We start from the raw sequence: 18,652 nt of genomic DNA, 5'->3' as shown, positions 1-18,652 counted from the left end.
TGGTATTCAGGGTAGCATCAGCTCCGGCTATTTGGCAGAGGGCAATGGAACAAGTCCTGCAAGGGATCCCAGGGACCCAGTGTTATTTGGACGACATCCTGGTCATGGGCGAAAATGACAGTGATCACCTTGCCAACCTGGAGCAGGTGCTCACTAGATTGCAGGAATATGGGCTCCGAGCTAACCGCCCCAAATGCGAGTTTTTTAGAAAACAGATCTCGTATTGTGGCCACGTTATCGATAAAGAGGGGTTACATAAGTCCCCAGAGAAGATTGAGGCAGTAGTCAAGGCTCCAGCACCGGAAAATGTGTCACAACTGAGGTCGTTCCTCGGGCTGGTAAACTACTACCATAAGTTCTTGCCAAATTTGTCTACAATACTACACCCACTGAACACCCTACTGCAAACTGGGGTGCCATGGAAGTGGAGTGACGAATGTAGACGAGCTTTCCAGAAGAGCAAAACACTAATCACATCGAAAGAGGTATTGGCCCATTACAACCCAGCATTATCAATTCGGTTGGCATGTGATGCGTCACCCTACGGCATTGGAGCGGTGCTGTCGCACAAATTCTCGGACGGCTGAGAGAGGCCAATAGCCTTTGCGTCACGATCACTAACCTCAGCCGAGCGTAACTACGCCCAGATTGACAGGGAGGCCCTCAGCCTAGTGTGGGGAGTGAAAAAGTTCAATCACTATCTGCACGGGCAGAAATTCACCTTGCTGACTGATCACCAGCCTCTTGTCTCCATTTTTAATCCGAAGAAGGGCGTTCCGGTGATGACTGCGCAATGACTACAAAGATGGTCACTTTTTCTAGGGGCGCACCACTATGAGATTGAATATAAGGGCACGAAACAGCATGGAAATGCTGATGGGCTATCACGCCTGCCACTGCCTACTGCGGAGGAAGCACCAGCAGTGGATCCTGTCGAAATATTCCATTCGACTATAGTTGAATACCTACCGGTAACTAACGCTTGTATCGAAAAGGAAACCCAAAATGACCCAACACTGTCTCGGGTATATGATTTGACAGTGAAGGGATGGCCAGCACATGGCGACTCACTGTTGCCAGCAAACTGGACAAGGAGAGAGCTGCTGTCAGTGTGCCGGGGGACCTTGATGTGTGGATCCCGAGTGGTAATTCCACCCAAGTTAAGGGATAGAGCGCTCAATGAGCTTCATGAGGGTCATCTGGGAGGGGTAAAAATGAAAAGCCTAGCCAGGGCTTATGTGTGGTGGCCGGGAATCGATAAACAAATCGAGGACCTGACCAAGAGCTGCTCAGGATGCCAGAAAGTCCAAAATGCACCACCACAGGCCCCTCTACACCCATGGGAGTGGCCCTCATCTCCATGGCAACGGGTGCATATTGATTTTGCTTGTCCATTCATGGACTCAATGTTTTTAATAGCCGTGGATGCGCACTCGAAATGGCCTGAGGTCATCAAAATGTCCTCCACCACCACGGAGAAAACTATTGCAGTCCTACGGACCATTTTTGCCAGGAATGGCTTGCCAGAACAGATTTGCTCCGACAACGGACCACAGTTTGTGTCCGAAGTGTTCCGGAGGTTTTTAAAAAAGAATGGGGTAAGGCATTACACATCCGCCCCGTATCATCCAGCCACAAATGGATTGGCTGAGAGGTTCGTACAAACCTTTAAGAAGGCAATAAAGGCTATGTACAATGACAACATTCCGCTGCAGCACAAGGTGGACAATTTCCTGTTCGCCTACCGGAATGCGACACATGCAGTCACCAACCAGGCCCCAGCCATGATGTTCTTTAACCGAAGGTTAAGATCTCGCCTGGATTTGCTCAGACCAAACGTACGAAGAGATGTTGAGAGTAGGCAATTCCAGCACATCCATGAGAAGCCAACAAGGAGCTTCAGCGTAGGGCAACCAGTCTTGGCCCGCGACTACCGAACAGAAAAATGGCAGCCAGGAATGATATGCACACGGCAGGGCCCACTAATGTACACAGTGGACGTTGGGGAGAGCATCGTGAGACGCCATGCTGACCAGATCCTAGAGTCACAGGAACAAGTCAACCCCATGCCTCGCCCATACGTGCCTGGCGATGAACCCGACGTACAGGTCGCATCTACCCCAGAAACAGTAGCATCGGAAGCTGATGAACCAACCGACGACAGGGGGCCAGAATCGCCTCCGCACCAAGAGCAAGACACTCGGGAAAGGCGCTATCCAGAAAGGATCAGGAAGCCTCCCCAAAGACTGAATATATAAATAGACTATTTTCAGCTAATGTTGCATGTTAAAAGTGTTAATTGTAATTAGTTTGATATTTAATTGTTAAATGAGTGTTATGGTATTGTTAATCTAAAAGGGGAGGAATTGTAATGTATATACCTTTAAGGGGGGAACTATGTTTTACAGCTCATGTATACTGCAATACCGGCAGTGACCACACCTGTATATAGCACTGAGTAGTAATCTGTACAGATCAGTTGCAGTGTGAGCCACGTTGAGTAAACACCTGTTGTACCGTTCTCCGCAGTCTGTGTCTGATTATACACGGACACAACAGCTGTGATAATTGGAGCTTTCAAGACTGAAATCGGTAGATTTTTGTTAGGTAAAGGTAACAAGGGACATGGAGCTAAGTATGGTAAATAGAATTGAGGTACAGATCAGCCATGATCTAATTGAATGGTAGCGCAGGCTCGAGGGGTTCAATGGTCTGCTCCTCTTCCTATGTTCTTATGTTCATAGCAGGCATTACAACAGAGTCAGATCCTGGTCTCAGCTAGTGTCAGCACAGGTACTCTTTCAAGCAGGAATCATTGGATAGTATCAGGAGCAGGAATCGTGCCTTTATTTTTTCATCTCCCGAGCCCAAGGGCATGGAAACTACCCTACTGCCATTCTGGAGGAGAACAGCTAACTTAACACAAACTGATGATCAATCATGAGAATTTTCTGATCTATATTCCTGGTAATTCACTTGACAGTGAACTTACCACCTGACCCAATGTGGGAGCTATTTCTCAGTTCCTATTTGGGAAAATAAAATATTGCATAATTATGTGTTACATTTTGATGCTATGAATGCTAACCCATTGATAAAGTACAATGGTACTTAAAACAACGAAATGAAAGTTAATGTATTCTTAAAGTAGTTTTGCATCAGTGTTTTTTATTCTGACAAGGTTCATGAAATAGCTTGTTCTAAACACCCAGTAGCCCTAACCCTCTTTCACTAAGTGGTTGTTGGATAGATTTCCCAAACTTCTTCAATCATTGCTGGGAATTTCTTCATGGTTTTCCTGACTGGCTGCCATAGCTTCAGCGGAAGCCCTGTTTATGTGTCTATCCGGGGTTTCCACAGATCTTCTGCTGAAGTTGCAACACCCAATTGGGAGAACCCCTGAGAAAATTCCTGGCATACATGTTCTTAACTCTTTCTTGCTTCAAAGTGTTTAAAAGAGGCTAGTGAGTCACATTTAAGGGGTAATTTACCCACTGCAATGGGATATCCGACACACTTCTGACAAAGTTACAGCGCACAACGGCAGAAAGTCCAAGGAAATTCAGGACCTGATTGTTCACCAATCACCCATTTGAGTGAATGGCAAAAGTGCCCATGTTATAGATTGAACATTCACCACTTAGACCAATGAGAGGAGCAGCTCCTGTAAAAATAAAAAACTCTTAGCAAAGTGATGGAAGACGTAATCAACAACAAACTGCTAGTTAGGGCACGGCCTACCCTCACAAGTACAGCAGATCTTCATTAGAACATACTTTAGGGAGTCAGCCAAGCAGCATATTATCATAAGAGAGCATTATAAATGTGTCTCAGCCTTGCACCAACTGCTGCTGACTAAACTTCCCCAGTCACCCATTTCAGTAATGCTTAAAGAATCTGAATTATAGTTTTTATTTTGCCATGCAAACTTTTCAAGGAGTTGCTCACTAACCCGTTCACAATGAATGCATTTCAGTAACATATATATACAGTACATCACACTTCAGAAGTCACGTTTTGTTATAGCTGCAAAACAATCTTAAAGAAAGAAAAAGCCAGACATTGATCTGAAGCTTAAAACTCATAAGCATTCAACAACCGCCCTCTGATTGACCTCAGCAGTTTATAAGTAGCTACAATTACCTGCTTGGAACAGTAGTGTTAATTGGATGGGCCACATTAGGAATGAACATCATAAATAATTTCCAGACCCAGGCTATTCCTGAGTAAACCCACAGAGGAGCTGCTCGTATTTAAAAATAAACAAAACCTGGCACGACATTACTGCAGGTCCAAAGTGCTTTGCAATGAGCACAACATCTCAGGTCACACCAAGAGTTCCACATACACCAAGCTCTCACACTCAAATGGACATCAAGGAAGTGTGGTAAGCATTAGCCAGGTACTTCTCCAAAGGGTAGGAATGGAAACAAGATGTAGATCTTCTCTAATTCCCTCTGACGAACATTCGGCGCCTGCTACAACCACTACTAGAAAAACAACCTGTTTGTACGGCACTTTAGAAAAACATCTCAAGGTGCTCAACGTAGGCATAAGGAAAAAAATGGATGCCAGGCCAAAGACGGGCACATTAGGAAGAGTGACCAAAAGCTTGGTCAAAGAGGTGGGTTTTAAGGAGATTATTAAAAGAGGATAGGGAGGTGAAGAGGCAGAGGGGTTTAGGAAGGGAATTTAAGAGCATTGGCCATAGGCTGCTGAAGGCACAGCCGTCAATGGTGGGTGAAAAAAAGAGGGGGTGCACAAGAGGCTGAAGACAGAAGAACAGAGAGTTTGGGGGGCGGGGTCAGCTTGTAGCACTGGATGAGGTTACAAAGAAAGGGAGGGGCAAGGCCATGGAGAGATTTAAACACAAAGGATGAACGTTTTCAATCTGAAGCATTGAGGGACCAGGAAGGTTAGCAAAGACAGGGGTGATTGACTTGTCATCTCCCACACAGCCTATCCCAGGAAGCACAAACAAGCACAGAAACCCAACCCGTTGTCAATTGAAATTATGAATCCACTGTCCCACTTAGTCATGTTACAGATTAAGCAAAAAAAAACTTTAGATTGTAACTTAAGACTTTTTATCCTCTCAATATTCAAAGAGAAAGTGAGAATCCATGAAAGTAGTATGTTATGACTGAGATCACACTCAAGGTTAGAGCATTATAAGAAAGACCAGTTATATCTACATTTAGTCCATGAAAGCCATCCTGACCCAGCAAGTAGCAAAGTTCAAGGATTATTACTCAAAAGAATTTGAGTTGAGGGTAGTCTTTGACAATCCCTACATCACTAACTACTCTAAGTGCTACCCTCCTGCACAAATTCCCTATTACACCATTTGAGAATTCAATTTTTTTTTTTACTTTTCTTTCAAACGACCACAATAAAGTTCTACAATTTGAATAACACGTGATCCCTCTTTGTTTCCCCCTCTCTTTTAGAACCATCCACAACATTCATCAACCTTTGGCAGATAAGGCAAACAGCTGGCCTACTCCTAAATTTCTGCCAATTACGCTATGCAGTCAGTAGCTGAGATGTTGGGGAATGGTGCCAGTTGACTCATCCTCCTGATTCTCGCTCTCTTTCTCTGGGAATAGCAACTCTAATGTGTTTGGTGCATCCCCTAATGACTCAGTTTGGCTGGAAACAGTGCTGCATATTGACGCATCTGTGATGTTCTCCCTTCTTCAGGGGAAGGTCCTTCACTCTACTCAAAGAACCCATCTAAAATCACCGAGTCAATACATGGAGAATTGTGGGCACAAATCCATGTTGTACTTCATTAGTGCCCTGATGTACCAAAGTTCTGTCTACACATTTATCATATTGATTTATTAGTTTAGAGAGATATACAGAAACCTTCAGATATTTCAAACTTTATTGTATTCTTTGAATAATCTAAACAAACATTTTACAAAAGTCTTGATCTTGTTGCAGAAGTGTTACATCAGCCATTGAAAGGTTAACCAGCTGCAGGGGCTTCCCCCAGTTTTCTTTGTTTCTGCTTTTTCTCACTGGCAGCTTACCAGTTACAGATAAACTTTCTTTGTGAGAATTCTACTTCGCCCCTCAGTCAGTACCTGTCATAACTTGTCATTGTCAACGAGACTGCGCGACTCCATTTTATGCACTCATAGTTCTGGCAAGAGGTTACTTGTCACCGTTTCAGCTGTGCCATGGAGTATGGGTCTTAAAGAGGAGAGAAAAAAATCATAACAGACATTGACATGAAAAGTACACTTTTTCTTTTGTAAACCATTGCTATTTGAGATACAGAAGTGTTGATGCATAGAGCGTTGTGGAGCATGTAACATACATCATTGGTTAGGGAGCCTTGAATAAATAACAATGTTGCAGACACCACCTGAAGCCCACATTTCTTAAGAGGCAGCCTTTCCCCATGCACCCAGTGATAGTCAAAGCTCTCGATTAAAAAAAACTGTACGGTCAGATTTTGCTGTCAAAATAATGGTGAGGCTAATGTCACTCTCCGTTATTTATGTGTAAATGATACAGCAACTTCAGGCGAGGAGCGGATGCTCGGTTAAACTCAGATATCCAAAAGCTGCTGTCTGAGTTACGCCGCTCCACCATTAGCTTCACGAAAAGCGGCATCTCGCTGTCTGCCTCCCCCTTGAAATGCATTGAATGTCGTGAAGTTGTTGTGTTTGTGCGGTAGATACAAACTAAACATGCCACAGATATTTAGGGCTAGTAATTACAAGCGTAAGTACCCTTTGAACGACGTGAAAAGTGTTAATGACTCTCAATCAACCGCTCTGGCATCGAAAATTAACTGATTAATAAGTGTGGAGTCTCATTCCTTCAGGTTGTGATTTGTTCTAAGAGATTTATAAAATGTAATATTTAAAATGTTTTCATTTTTCTGTCTCATTTTTCTCTCTCTCATAATTAAATCTTTCCTTCCCTCCTTATTTCTCTTTCCATACCTAATTTGACATTGAATTCACCCCATTTAATTTACCCTCCTTCTCAGTGCTTCTGCTGTTTGTTTCCCAATCCTTAAATCTCATTGGTTAGGAGATACCCTATTGGTTGTCCTGTTCACTCAGGTCCCAGATGCCCAGTTTCCCTCACTGCACCGTTATCAGCTCAACAACTGTGTGGGCAAAACATTATTGAGCAGAAGGGTGCAGGGGCAAGCCTAACTAATGGCAGGCGCCGTTAGATGCCCGGGTACAGCAAAATCTGGCCCATCTATACTTATATACATTAAATGGGCCCAATTTTGCTGTAGCAGCACATCTAATGACATCTGCCGTTAGTTAGACTTGCCCTTGCGCGTTTAGGTTTTAAAGCTTTTTCCCATGGCAAGTTGCTGAAAGTGCGAGCGGATAACATCGCAATGAGAGGAAACCGGGCATCTGGGACCTGAGTGAACAGGAAAAGCAACTGTGCATCTCCTTAACCAATCCGATGAAAGGATTGAGAAATAAACAGTACAAGGACTGAGAAGGAAGTGTAAATTAGAATGGGTGAATTCAATGTCAAATCAGGTACTGAAAGAGAAATAGAGAGGGAAAGAAAGATTCGATTAAGGGAGTGAGAAAAAAAGATGGAAAGGAAAAGTAAAACATTTACATTTTTTAAATGTTTTTAAAATCTCCAACGACAGTTAAAACCTGAAGGAATGAGACCCCAAGGGGGAAAAATTCGGTATCGCCCATTTTGGGGCGCTAATATCGGCCGGGCGCAAAGTTTAGCGCCCAGCGCTAATTATCGCCTCCGACTGCAAAATTCGCCTCTATTCACCCCTGGAGGTGATTTGAGCGCTAACTCAGGCGCTACACACCTCTCTTAAGGTGCAAACATCAGGGAGCGAGGCGCTACCTCAGAACGCTACCGAATCTCAAGCGATGCCAATTACCATGGAAGCCAGGCAGACTGGCGCCATCCAGTTCTTAAAGGGGAGGAGCCATCTCGCTGACCAGCCACAACCTGCTCATCGCAGCCTTGAATTTCGGCTTGGAGAGACCTCAAAAGCAATTATGTTGGAAGTACTAATGGATAGGCCCAGGGAAAGAGCTCAGCGCTTAGGAACCACAAAAGTGGTGCTGAAGGCCAAAACTCCTTAGGACAGCGTTAAAACCAAAAATTTTGCTGACAAGAAAAGGCAGGAAGCACCCGCCTTTAAATAACGCTCCCCCAGCCCCTTCCCGACTTGAAAATATTCCCCTCTACCTGTTCAATAGCAAAATACTGCGGATGCTGGCAATCTGAAATAACAACAGAAAACGCTGGAAAAACTCAGCAGGCCAGGCAACATCCGTGGAGAGAGAAACAGAGTTAACGTTTCAGGTCTGGGACCCTTCATCAGAACTGGAAAAAGCTGGAGATGTAACAGATATTAAGCAGGTGCAGAGACGGGGGGGTGGGAGGGGAGGAAGGAATTGAAGGAACATACTGTGCTTTTGTAAGAGACAGGAAAGATAAAATGTTGCAAATGGGAATGGCAAAATCATACAGCATGAAAAATGGTGGCAGGGGTTATAGTTTGAAATTGTTGAACTCAAAGTTGAGTCCAGAAGGCTGTAAAGTGCCCAATCGAAAGATGAGGTGCTGTTCCTCGAGCTTACGTTGAGCTACATTGGAACAATGTAATAGGCCGAGGACAGAGATCAGAGTGGGAGTGAAGCGGTGAATTAAAGTGACAGGCGACCGGAAGCTCAGGGTCACCCTTACGGACTAAACGGAGGTGTTCCGCAAAGCGGTCGCCCAATCTGCGTTTGGTCTCCTCAGTGTAGAGAAGGCTGCATTGTGAGCAGCGAATACAGTATACTAAATTGCAAGAAGTACAAGTAAATCACTGTTTCACCTGGAAGGGGTGTTTGGGGCCCTGGACAGTGGGAAGGGAGGAGGTTAAAAGGGCATGTGTTGCATCTCCTGCGCTTGCACGGGAAGGTGCCAGGCGAAGGGGTAGGGCTGTTAGGGGTGATTGAGGAGTGGACCAGAGTGGCACGGAGAGAGCGGTCCCTTCGGAATGCTGAAAGGGGAGGTGAGGGGAAGATGCGTTTGGTGGTGGGATCACGTTGGAGGTGGTGGAAATGGCGGAGGATGATCCATTGAATGTGGAGGCTGGTGGGGTGAAAGGTGAGGACTAGGGGAACCCTATCATGGTTCTGGGAGGGAGGGGAAGGGGTGAGAGCAGAAGTACGGGAAATGGAACGGACACGGTCAAGGGCCGTGTCAACCACAGTAGAGAGGAATCCTCGGTTGAGGAAAAAGGAAGACATGTCGAAAGCACTGGTATGGAAGGTGGCATCGTCAGAACAGACGCGGCGGAGATGGAGAAACTGGGAGAATGGAATTGAGTCCTTACAGGAAGCGGGGTGGGCGGAAGTGTAGTCCAGGTAGCTGTGGGAGTCAGTGGGCTTGTAGTGGATGTTTGTCGAAAGCCGATCACCAGAAATGGAGATGGATCAAGGAAGAGAAAAGTCGGAGATGGACCATGTGAAGGTGAGGGAAGGGTGGAAATTGGAAGTAAAGTGAATGAACTTATCTAGTTCAGGGCGAGAGCAGGAAACGGCACCGATACAGTCATCAATGTACCGGATAAAGAGATGAGGGAGGGGACCTGAGTAGGACTGGAACAAAGAATGTTCCACATATCCCATGAAAAGGCAGGCATAGCTAGGGCCCATGCGGGTTCCCATAGCAACACCTTTAATTTAGAGGAAGTGAGTGAACTCAAAGGAGAAGTTGTTCAATGTGAGAACAAGTTTAGCCAGGCGGAGGAGGGTGGTGGTGGATGGGGACTGGTTGGGCCTCTGTTCAAGGAAGAAGCGGAGCGCATTCAGGCCGTCCTGGTGGGGGGTGGAGGTGTAGAGGGATTGGACGTCCATAGTGAAAAGGAGACGGTTGGGGCCAGGAAACTGGAAACTGTTAAAGTGACGGAGGGCATTGGAAGAGTCACGAATGTAGGTGGGAAGAGACTGGACAAGGGGAGAAAAAATAGAGTCGAGATAGGAAGAGATAAGTTCCGTGGGACAAGAACAGGCTGAAACGATGGGTCTACCAGGGAAGTCCTGTTTGTGGATCTTGGGAAGGAGGTAGAAGTGGGCTGTGCAGGGTTGGGGGACTATGAGGTTGGCGGCCATGGAGGGAAGATGTTCAGAGGAGATGAGGTCAGTGACAGTCTTGGAAACAGTGGCTTGATGTTTGCTAGTGGGGTCATGGTCCAGGCGGAGAGTTGGCGTTCAGCTTCCTCACGGCAGGTTTAATGATAATGTTAGGGTTGGATTGGAGAGAACGGAGTGCTGCAAGTTCAGAGGGAGGTAGGTTGGAGTGAGAGAGGGGAGCAGAGAAATTGAGTCGGCCGATGTCACGTCGGCAGTTAGCAATGAAAAGATCTAGGGAGGGTCAGAGGGAGGGGTCCAGGTAGAACGAGAATTTTGAAAGCAGGAGAAAGGGTCAGCTGTGCGGGGAAAAACTCCTGGCCAAAGAAGTGGGCACGGAGACGAAGGCGACAGAAAAAGAGCTCAGCATCGTGCCGAGCTCAAAATTAATTGAGATGGGGGTGTAAGGCCTTTGCTGAGGACTGATCGTTTGGGGTCAGAGAGGGGAAGGTCAGAGGGGATAGTGAAAACACGGCAGGGGGTGAGATTGGAAGAAGGGATGGGGTCAGAAGAAAGTGAAGGGGAAGAAGGTTCCGGAGGGGCGTTGGTGTCCAAGAGTTGATGAAGCTTGCGATCCTTGACATCAGAAAGGAAGAAAAAATGTTTTTTGTTGAAGCGTCGGATGAGTCGAAGGATGAAATGGAACTGTGGACCCGGACAGCTTTCAGATAGAGTGCGTCGGCGCTGCTGAAGAGAGAGGTCGAGATTGTTCATGTGGCGCCGCATGGCGTTGAGCGTGGATCTCAAGATGCGGCGAGAGCAGTAGTTCGAGGAACGATGAATATCTTGGAGATATTTGTAATCCTGGGTGGATCCGAAACATGAACGGTAGAAGTTTAGTCGGAATCCACGTGGAATAAGTCAGAACCGGAGACAGTTGCTGAGGAAAGAGATGTGGCTGTGAAACCGAGTCTTGGCAGATACCGGATCAAACACGAGAAGGGAAACTGAAAGCAATGAAGGTGAACAAGGTTGAAGAGACAAATGGAAATCCCGTTGAAGAGAAGAGCAGAACTTCTTCAAGGTGGGCATTCCTAGAAGAGAGGTGGCAGTGAACCAAACATTAATACAGTAGCAAAATGTTGTTCCTAGCGGCAGGCGCTAAGGCCGGAGGCGCAACTCAATATCTGGTCCAGGGTGCTACTGGGGCATTGCACGCTTGACTGACATCACGATATGCGGGCACAGGAAATCGTGGCGATAGTGTTTAGCGCCGCCACAAAACGACTGGTCAATTTCGCGAGTGGTGCTAAAATCACCGCGCTCAGGCGCTAAGTTCCTAGCGCCCCGTTAGCGCTGCCTGGAGGCGTTAACCAACCGAATGTTTCCCCCCACCACTTGTAATAGTTAATATTCAGTGTCAGAGAGGTTGACTGGCAGTAATTAACACTAATCACATTGTTAAACAGTACTTAGACTGGAATTAACTTTCAGTGACGAGTTTAGTTCGTATCTATTGCACAAAGACAGCAACTTCCCGCCATGCAATGCTTGTCAATGGTGAGGCTGACAGCGAGATGCCGTTTCCACGAAGCTAACAGTGGAGCAGCACAACTTGGACAGCAACTATTGAAATTTTTAGTTTAACTGAGCATCTGCCCCTCATAAGAACATAAGAAAGAACATAAGAAATAGGAGCAGGAGTAGGCCATACAGCCCCTCGAGCCTGCTCCGCCATTCAATAAGATCATGGCTGATCTTCAACCTCAACTCCACTTTCCCGCCCGGTCTCCATATCCCTTGATTCCCCAGAGTCCAACAATCTATCTATCTCAGCCTTGAATATACTCAAAGACTCAGCATTCACAGCCCTCTGGGGCAGAGAATTCCAAAGATTCACAACCCTCTGAGTGAAGAAATTCCTCCTCATCTTGGTCTTAAATGGCCTACCCCTTATCCTGAGACTATGCCCCCTAGTTCTAGACTCTCCAGCCAGGGGAAACAACCTCTTAGCATCTACCCTGTCGATCCCCTTCAGAATCTTGTATGTTTCAATGAGATCACCTCTCATTCTTCTAAACTCCAGAGAGTATAGGCCCATTCTACACAATCTCTCATCATAGGCCAGCCCTCTCATCCCAGGAATCAATCTAGTGAACCTTCGTTGCACCGCCTCCAAGGCAGGTATATCCTTCCTTAGATAAGGAGACCAAAACTGTGCACAGTACTCCAGGTGTGGTCTCACCAAGGTCCTGTACAATTGTAGCAAGACTTCCTTACTCTTATACTCCAACCCCCTTGCAATAAAGGCCAACATGCCATTTGCCTTCCTTATTGTTTGCTGTACCTGCATGCTAGCTTTCTGTGTTTCTTGCACGAGGACACCCAAATCTCTCTGAACACCAACATTTGAAAGTTTCTCACCATTTAAAAAAAGATTCTGTTTTTCTATCGCCTCGCCTGAAGTTGCTGTACCATTTGCACATAAAAAAACGGCAACGCCTTTAGCCTCACCGTGACTTTGACATCAAAATCTGGGCCATTGTTACAGAGCTGTTAAACATGGAGGGTGGTCATAAAGAAACCTATGTCTCTGCAGGTACGAGGAGACAGGGATGAAGAAGAGAAAACACTTGCTAATCTCATAGTTAGCACTGAAGAGAGAAAAAGGAAGAAAAACAGGGAACAAAAATTTAAAAAGAGGAAACACTTTAATTGCACAAATGAACCTCTTTGGTACACAGATAACAGGTATGACTGAAAACTCCACACCTAGGATTTGTGCAGTGTTGAGTATACCTTCCTCATGCTTACATTTCCTTCCTAGTCATGGAAGGTAACTCTGAGCACCATGTTAAACTATTTGTAGGATTGTATGTTACATAGGTTATTGTTCAAGGAGTTGAGTTATATTGTGCGCCTCCTGTAGTCTCTAGCTAAGATAAATGGTGCCCTCTAGTGGTCAACAATGTATGTATATATAACAGGCAACAGTTGGTGCAACATAAACTACTATTAAAAACAATTGTGAATTTTAAGAATATATTCTGCTGGCAGTTCCTGTAACAAATGATTTATACTGGTATTGATGCAGCAAAATTATGAGTGAAGTGTGTAAATAAAATATCTAGTCAACTTCAAATAAATACATTCAGCTCAGATGAAGGGGGTACACCTGAAATATTAACCTGTTTTTCCTCTTTAGAGATGTTGGTGGACCTGTGGTGTTAATTCCGGTAATTTCTGTTTTATATTAGGATTTCAGCATTTGCAGTTTTCTTTTTACTGTTTGATTCACTGCTGCTTCTCTTTCACGAATGCCAGCCTTGAAGATGTTCTGTTCCTCTCTTTGTTGTGATTGTTGTTTGTCTCTTTCATCCTGTTCACCTTCATGTTTTCACTGCCCCTTCTCGTTTGTGACTATGACCAGTTTTCACAGCAAAATCTCTCTTCTCGGCACCCGCGTCCAGCTCTGACTCATCCACATGGGTTCCAGCTGAAATTTTACTCTTCCTCCATTGGATTTACTCACGATCACCAATGCCTTGTGATATTTAATGCTCCGCTGACTACTGCTCTCTGCTTTTCATGCTATCTGCCCTGTCTACCATGCACCACTGCACACATGCGCTCAACCTATCCCTTGAGCACCATCAGCTCAATTTATATCATAGCTGTCCTGGTCTTCAGTTCCATGTAATCCTTCATCTCTTCTGTTGCTTTAATAAAACAACAGAAGAGATGGTAGAAAGGACCAGTAAAAAAGCAATTCCAGCCAATCCCCAGATCCTTCTTCCCCATCACTTTCTTCTGACCATACTTCTCCTTCTAACCTTATTCCAATCAAGGCACCTGTTTGCAGGGGTTTCACCATCCCCTCTGACAAAATGCCCTCAATAAGAGTACTAACTTCATCCCCCGCCACCTAAATTAATTCCAAGCTGAATGAATTCTCGGCTCGACAGGGTGCTGAACGTTTCCACTGCCGCCATACTATTGTTGGTGTCTGAAGGGAGATATTTTAGATGTCAGCACATAGTTGCAGCAGGAGATTGGTGTCTTGAAGGTTGATCTGCCTTTTCTCTTGTTTGGGTGCATGCAGATCCACTTTGTGCTTGAATATTTTATTTTCCATTTAAGATCTCTGTATTTTCACCTTTTTACTATTTCCTTCATTTTATTGCCTTCTTCCTTGTGAGGGCCTTTGTTGGTAAATTTCATACTGTTTTGCTCTTGTAATGTCCTTTCATTGCCTCACTGAGGCGATCTTTTATATTATCTACCAGTTTCTACTTTTCTAACAAGCAGTTTGCAGGCCAATTAACATCTTCTCTTAGAGGGCTTAGAGTGCCAGTTTTTCCTCTTTCTTTGTGCAACCTACAAAGGGGCTAGCTTATCTTTCAGTGGCTACAGCTGGTCACAACTGTACAAACTGAGCAGTAACACTCAGGATTTCCCAGTAACGTATCAGTGGAACTGTTTATTGAAAATTAATGTATAAAATTTATTAAATTAAAAGTGATGAACTTTGAAGTAAAAATGATGAATTCTCACACTAAAGAGTGATGAACACATACAGTAAATACAGTAATAAAAACAGAAAATGCTGGAGAAACTCAGCAGGTCAGGCAGCATCTGTGAAGAGAGAAACAGAGTTAACGTTTCAGGTCAACGTTAACTCTGTTTCTCTCTTCACAGATGCTGCCTGACCTGCCAAGTTTCTCCAGCATTTGTTTTTATTTCAGATTTCCAGCATCTGCAGTATTTTCTTTTTGTACAGTAAATACAGTCTTTGATTTTTGATTGATTGCTTGGGCCCATAATATGTTGTGGCTCCACAATTCTTGTAAATTGACAAAAATGCCCACTGCTCTTAATAAGTCTGAATAATGCCTGATTTAATGAGCTGCAGTGACCAACTTCACGTAAATTGACAGGAATGTTAGCCATGAAATTCCTCTGGAAGGCTTGGGGGTGGATCTGGTGTGAGGTGGATCTTCTACCCACCCGATGGATGCTCCTCTAACCCTGTCCCAAATCCTGGGATCAGGGCCTTTTACATATTGTGGATGACTGCCTGCACAACTGGGCACCCACATCAGTGGAGGCAGGAATATCATCCAAAAAAATAGCTACAAAAACTGGTAATAACTTATTGTTGCTTGTGAGATGTTGCTGAAACAGATAGGCTGCAACGGCCACTGAACTCCAAAAATAATTCATTGTATATGAAGCACTCTGAGAGATGTGGTAAGATCCTACATAAATGCAAGTATTTTTTTAATATATGGCTTTCATTTCCTAGCCAATTAATACAGCATAGATTTAAAACCATAAAATGAAAGCACTAAAATTTTACATAGTTGAATTTTTTTAATTAAAAATCATTACTTGATTGCGTACACAGTAACAGAATTGGGGGAGGCAAAGGCAGTTCTCCCGTGAGTCCCTACATGTTCAATAGTCTGCAAGTCAGCTATGCTGAATGCACCGTGAAAACAAGGCCTTGCTGACACATTACAAACCCCTGGGATCACTTCCATTTTGGGTTTCAAGACCTGAATTAAATACAATTCCCTGAGTAACAGTAGTACAATAGCAAAATACTGCAGATGCTGGAAATCCAAAATGTTGCCTGGCCTGCTGAGTTTTTCCAACATTTTCTGTTGTTATTCCCTGAGTAACAGTATGGTCCGGAAGACTAGAAAATAACAAATGATACTCCAATCTTAAAAACAAATTAGAGCTCAATCTTGGATATTTTAAGCCCAAACATGTAAAAGTCAGATAGCCAGGTGGTGATGAATAGAATACTGGCGTCTAGTCATCAGCTGCCTATCAGCCTTTATTTAGCACAGCCTCCTTGCCTTTCCCTGCCTGCTCCCATATATATGAACACAAGAGAGTCCCCCAATGAATACAATTAACACCCAATTGATATACACCACCTGAATACAATTAGCTAAGCAGAGCCAGGCCTGGTTAGTACCTGGAGGCATCTCTCGTGAGGATAATGCAGTCCAGTGTTGTCAATAGGCTTATTTGGTGTGTTGCTACCAGTACACTATGCAAAAAGTTTGTACTTTAATACAATACACTTCTTGTATGATAATCTTAATTCATCACTTCATCAGCTCAAACTGTTGTTACAAGTACCATTGCCAGTGACCTATAAGCAACTTTAGTTATATAACTCAAAATGCTATTTCTAAATGCAACCCAAACAGGGGCACAGTCAGGTGGACTCGGTGTATGCATCTGACTACATTCTTTTAATTTCCTGGGGTAGCAAAAATGAGTACAGATGCCCACTCCATCTGTCAGTGTCATACTCACCCCAATTTACTGCTGCTCCTGGGAATGAAACCCAACTGTGTGAGAACACTGGGATTAATATCCTGACAAGAGTATTCATCAAGAGTACAAGATGAATCCTTAACCCTTTGCCCTCACTCTCCGTTAAGGAACCATTTGGGGTACCACTCAGTTTTTGCTTAAGAATTAATGCCATCTAAATTTAGTCTACTGACCTGTTTTACATTAACTAGTTTGGATTCTATTAGATTTTACACTATTAATCTCCCATCAGGATCCATGCAAGTTACTAAGTGAATGAACGAACCCTTTCTTGCCAGTTATCAATGAAGAATTCAAACAATGTCATGAACTAACAATTGTTTATTTAGCTTAGAATCATAGTTAGCAGCTTTTAAACTTCAACACTCAGTATGCAAATAATTACTGTAGTAGATAGGGTTAATTTACAAAATAAATAACAGAGGTTACAAAGGCAGTTCAGCTATGTCAGCATTAACTGTTTGCTGATTATAACTTTACAGTTGAGATCAGTGTCTGAGTTTGATATGAATTGGTGAGATGAATTTAGGAGTAGACACCTTAGATAGCTGACAAGTTAACAGTATTAGATAGCCATGCTTGTAGTTAGCAATGTTTCTGGAACTTATGTGATCTCATCCTTAGAAGCTATGTGGATGAATTGGATTCCCCTCCTTCCTCTGGGAGGATGGTGTTAGCCTTCTGAAATATCAAAATGATGAACCTCCATCTCTAGAGGTGCTGTTCATTTCTCCTGGATCCTCTCTGCTCCTAGCTAGATTCACCTTCCACAGTGGTGTTGTATCGGACTAACTGGCTTAAAAGGGAAATTTGTACATTTAAGTGACACACTTACATCTGCCTGAATCTGGTGGTATAGCCATACAATCTTAAACTCCTGTAACCTCTTTCTCACCATTGGAAATACACTTTCCAATTTTACACATACATCTTTCTACATATACTAGGCACAGAACTCCTGCATCTTTTACCGCAAAGACTACTATAAGAACTAATAAAAGAACTAGAACTAGACTAAGAAATAAGAACGAAGGACTGATGACTGAAGGCTGAGACTGAAGACTACTGTCAAAACACAATCTTATTTACTCTTCATTTCCAAAGAAACCACCTCAATTGTATTGACCAGAGTGACACAAGTTTGAAGAGTTCAGGCCTTCTGGTGTCAATCACTTTACACAGTCCTGATGGAGCCCTTGATGATCTCTAAGTCAATGAAGCAGCGAGATCAAGACAGGTCACTCGTTTACTCCCTAGCTTCTCAAGTCTTAGCTAACTAAAAGGTCGCACACAGGTTCAGATAAGACAGGACATAATTATGTCCCATTTAATGAACTGTCTTTGGGCCTGCGGGCTTGATGGCTTGTCTTCTACCCTGGTAAGGAATGTTTTGTTTGTATAAACCTTCATAGTTTAATCAATATTAGCCCTTTCCTTTCCTAGCATTCAATCTAACTACTGACTCGATTTTGAGGACACATATAAGGCAATTCTTAAGCCATTTTTTTCTACCACTAGGGGTTGAAATTCTTATATTGTGAATCAGGTTCATCCTTTAAATTAATTTCATCCTTTGGAACCGCAAGAAGTAAGAAAGGGAAGCAATGCTAAGAAGAGAAGGAAGGCGTGAGTGGAGAAAGGAGTGAGGGAAGGAGACTTCTAGTTGGAACTAAGATGGAGAAAATGGCAGCATAAACTGCAAGGTAACGGGTGAAAGTTGCCAATATAAACGGAGGGTATAGAAGAATGCAAAACATTAATTAAAAGGGGGGAGAGGGGAAAGTGCCAGCATTAACTGAGGGAGAAAGGTGAGAAGAGTGCCAATGCAAACTGGAAGGAGGAGGGTAAATGGAGAGTGCCTCTGTGAAAGAGGATTGTGACAATTGAATTAATCTTTGGCGAAATGATGGTGTGGTTGGTCTATTACATAAAATCACAATGGCCCAGAAATTCGGGTCTCCACGGGTGAGTACGCACGGAGTACTCACCTGTAGGCCGAATGGAAGTGCCGGTTTTCTGCATGCACTGCGCATGTGCGGGAAACCGGCACTTCCGATCTTCTGAACGAAGAGGTTCAGAGGTCGAACGCGCACGCAGGAGAGGCTGCGTGTGCGCTTTGAACTTAGGTTTTTTTTTGCAGGTTTTCCCGGGATCGTAAGCCTGCAGGATTTACACATTTAAAAAGCAGGCGTAAGGCCTGCTTTTTA

This window comes from Somniosus microcephalus, chromosome 14 (genome assembly GCF_052327205.1).
Source record: "Somniosus microcephalus isolate GS21.2 chromosome 14, FLI_Smic_1.0, whole genome shotgun sequence".
Taxonomy (NCBI): domain Eukaryota; kingdom Metazoa; phylum Chordata; class Chondrichthyes; order Squaliformes; family Somniosidae; genus Somniosus; species Somniosus microcephalus.
This window is presented reverse-complemented; position numbering follows the sequence as displayed.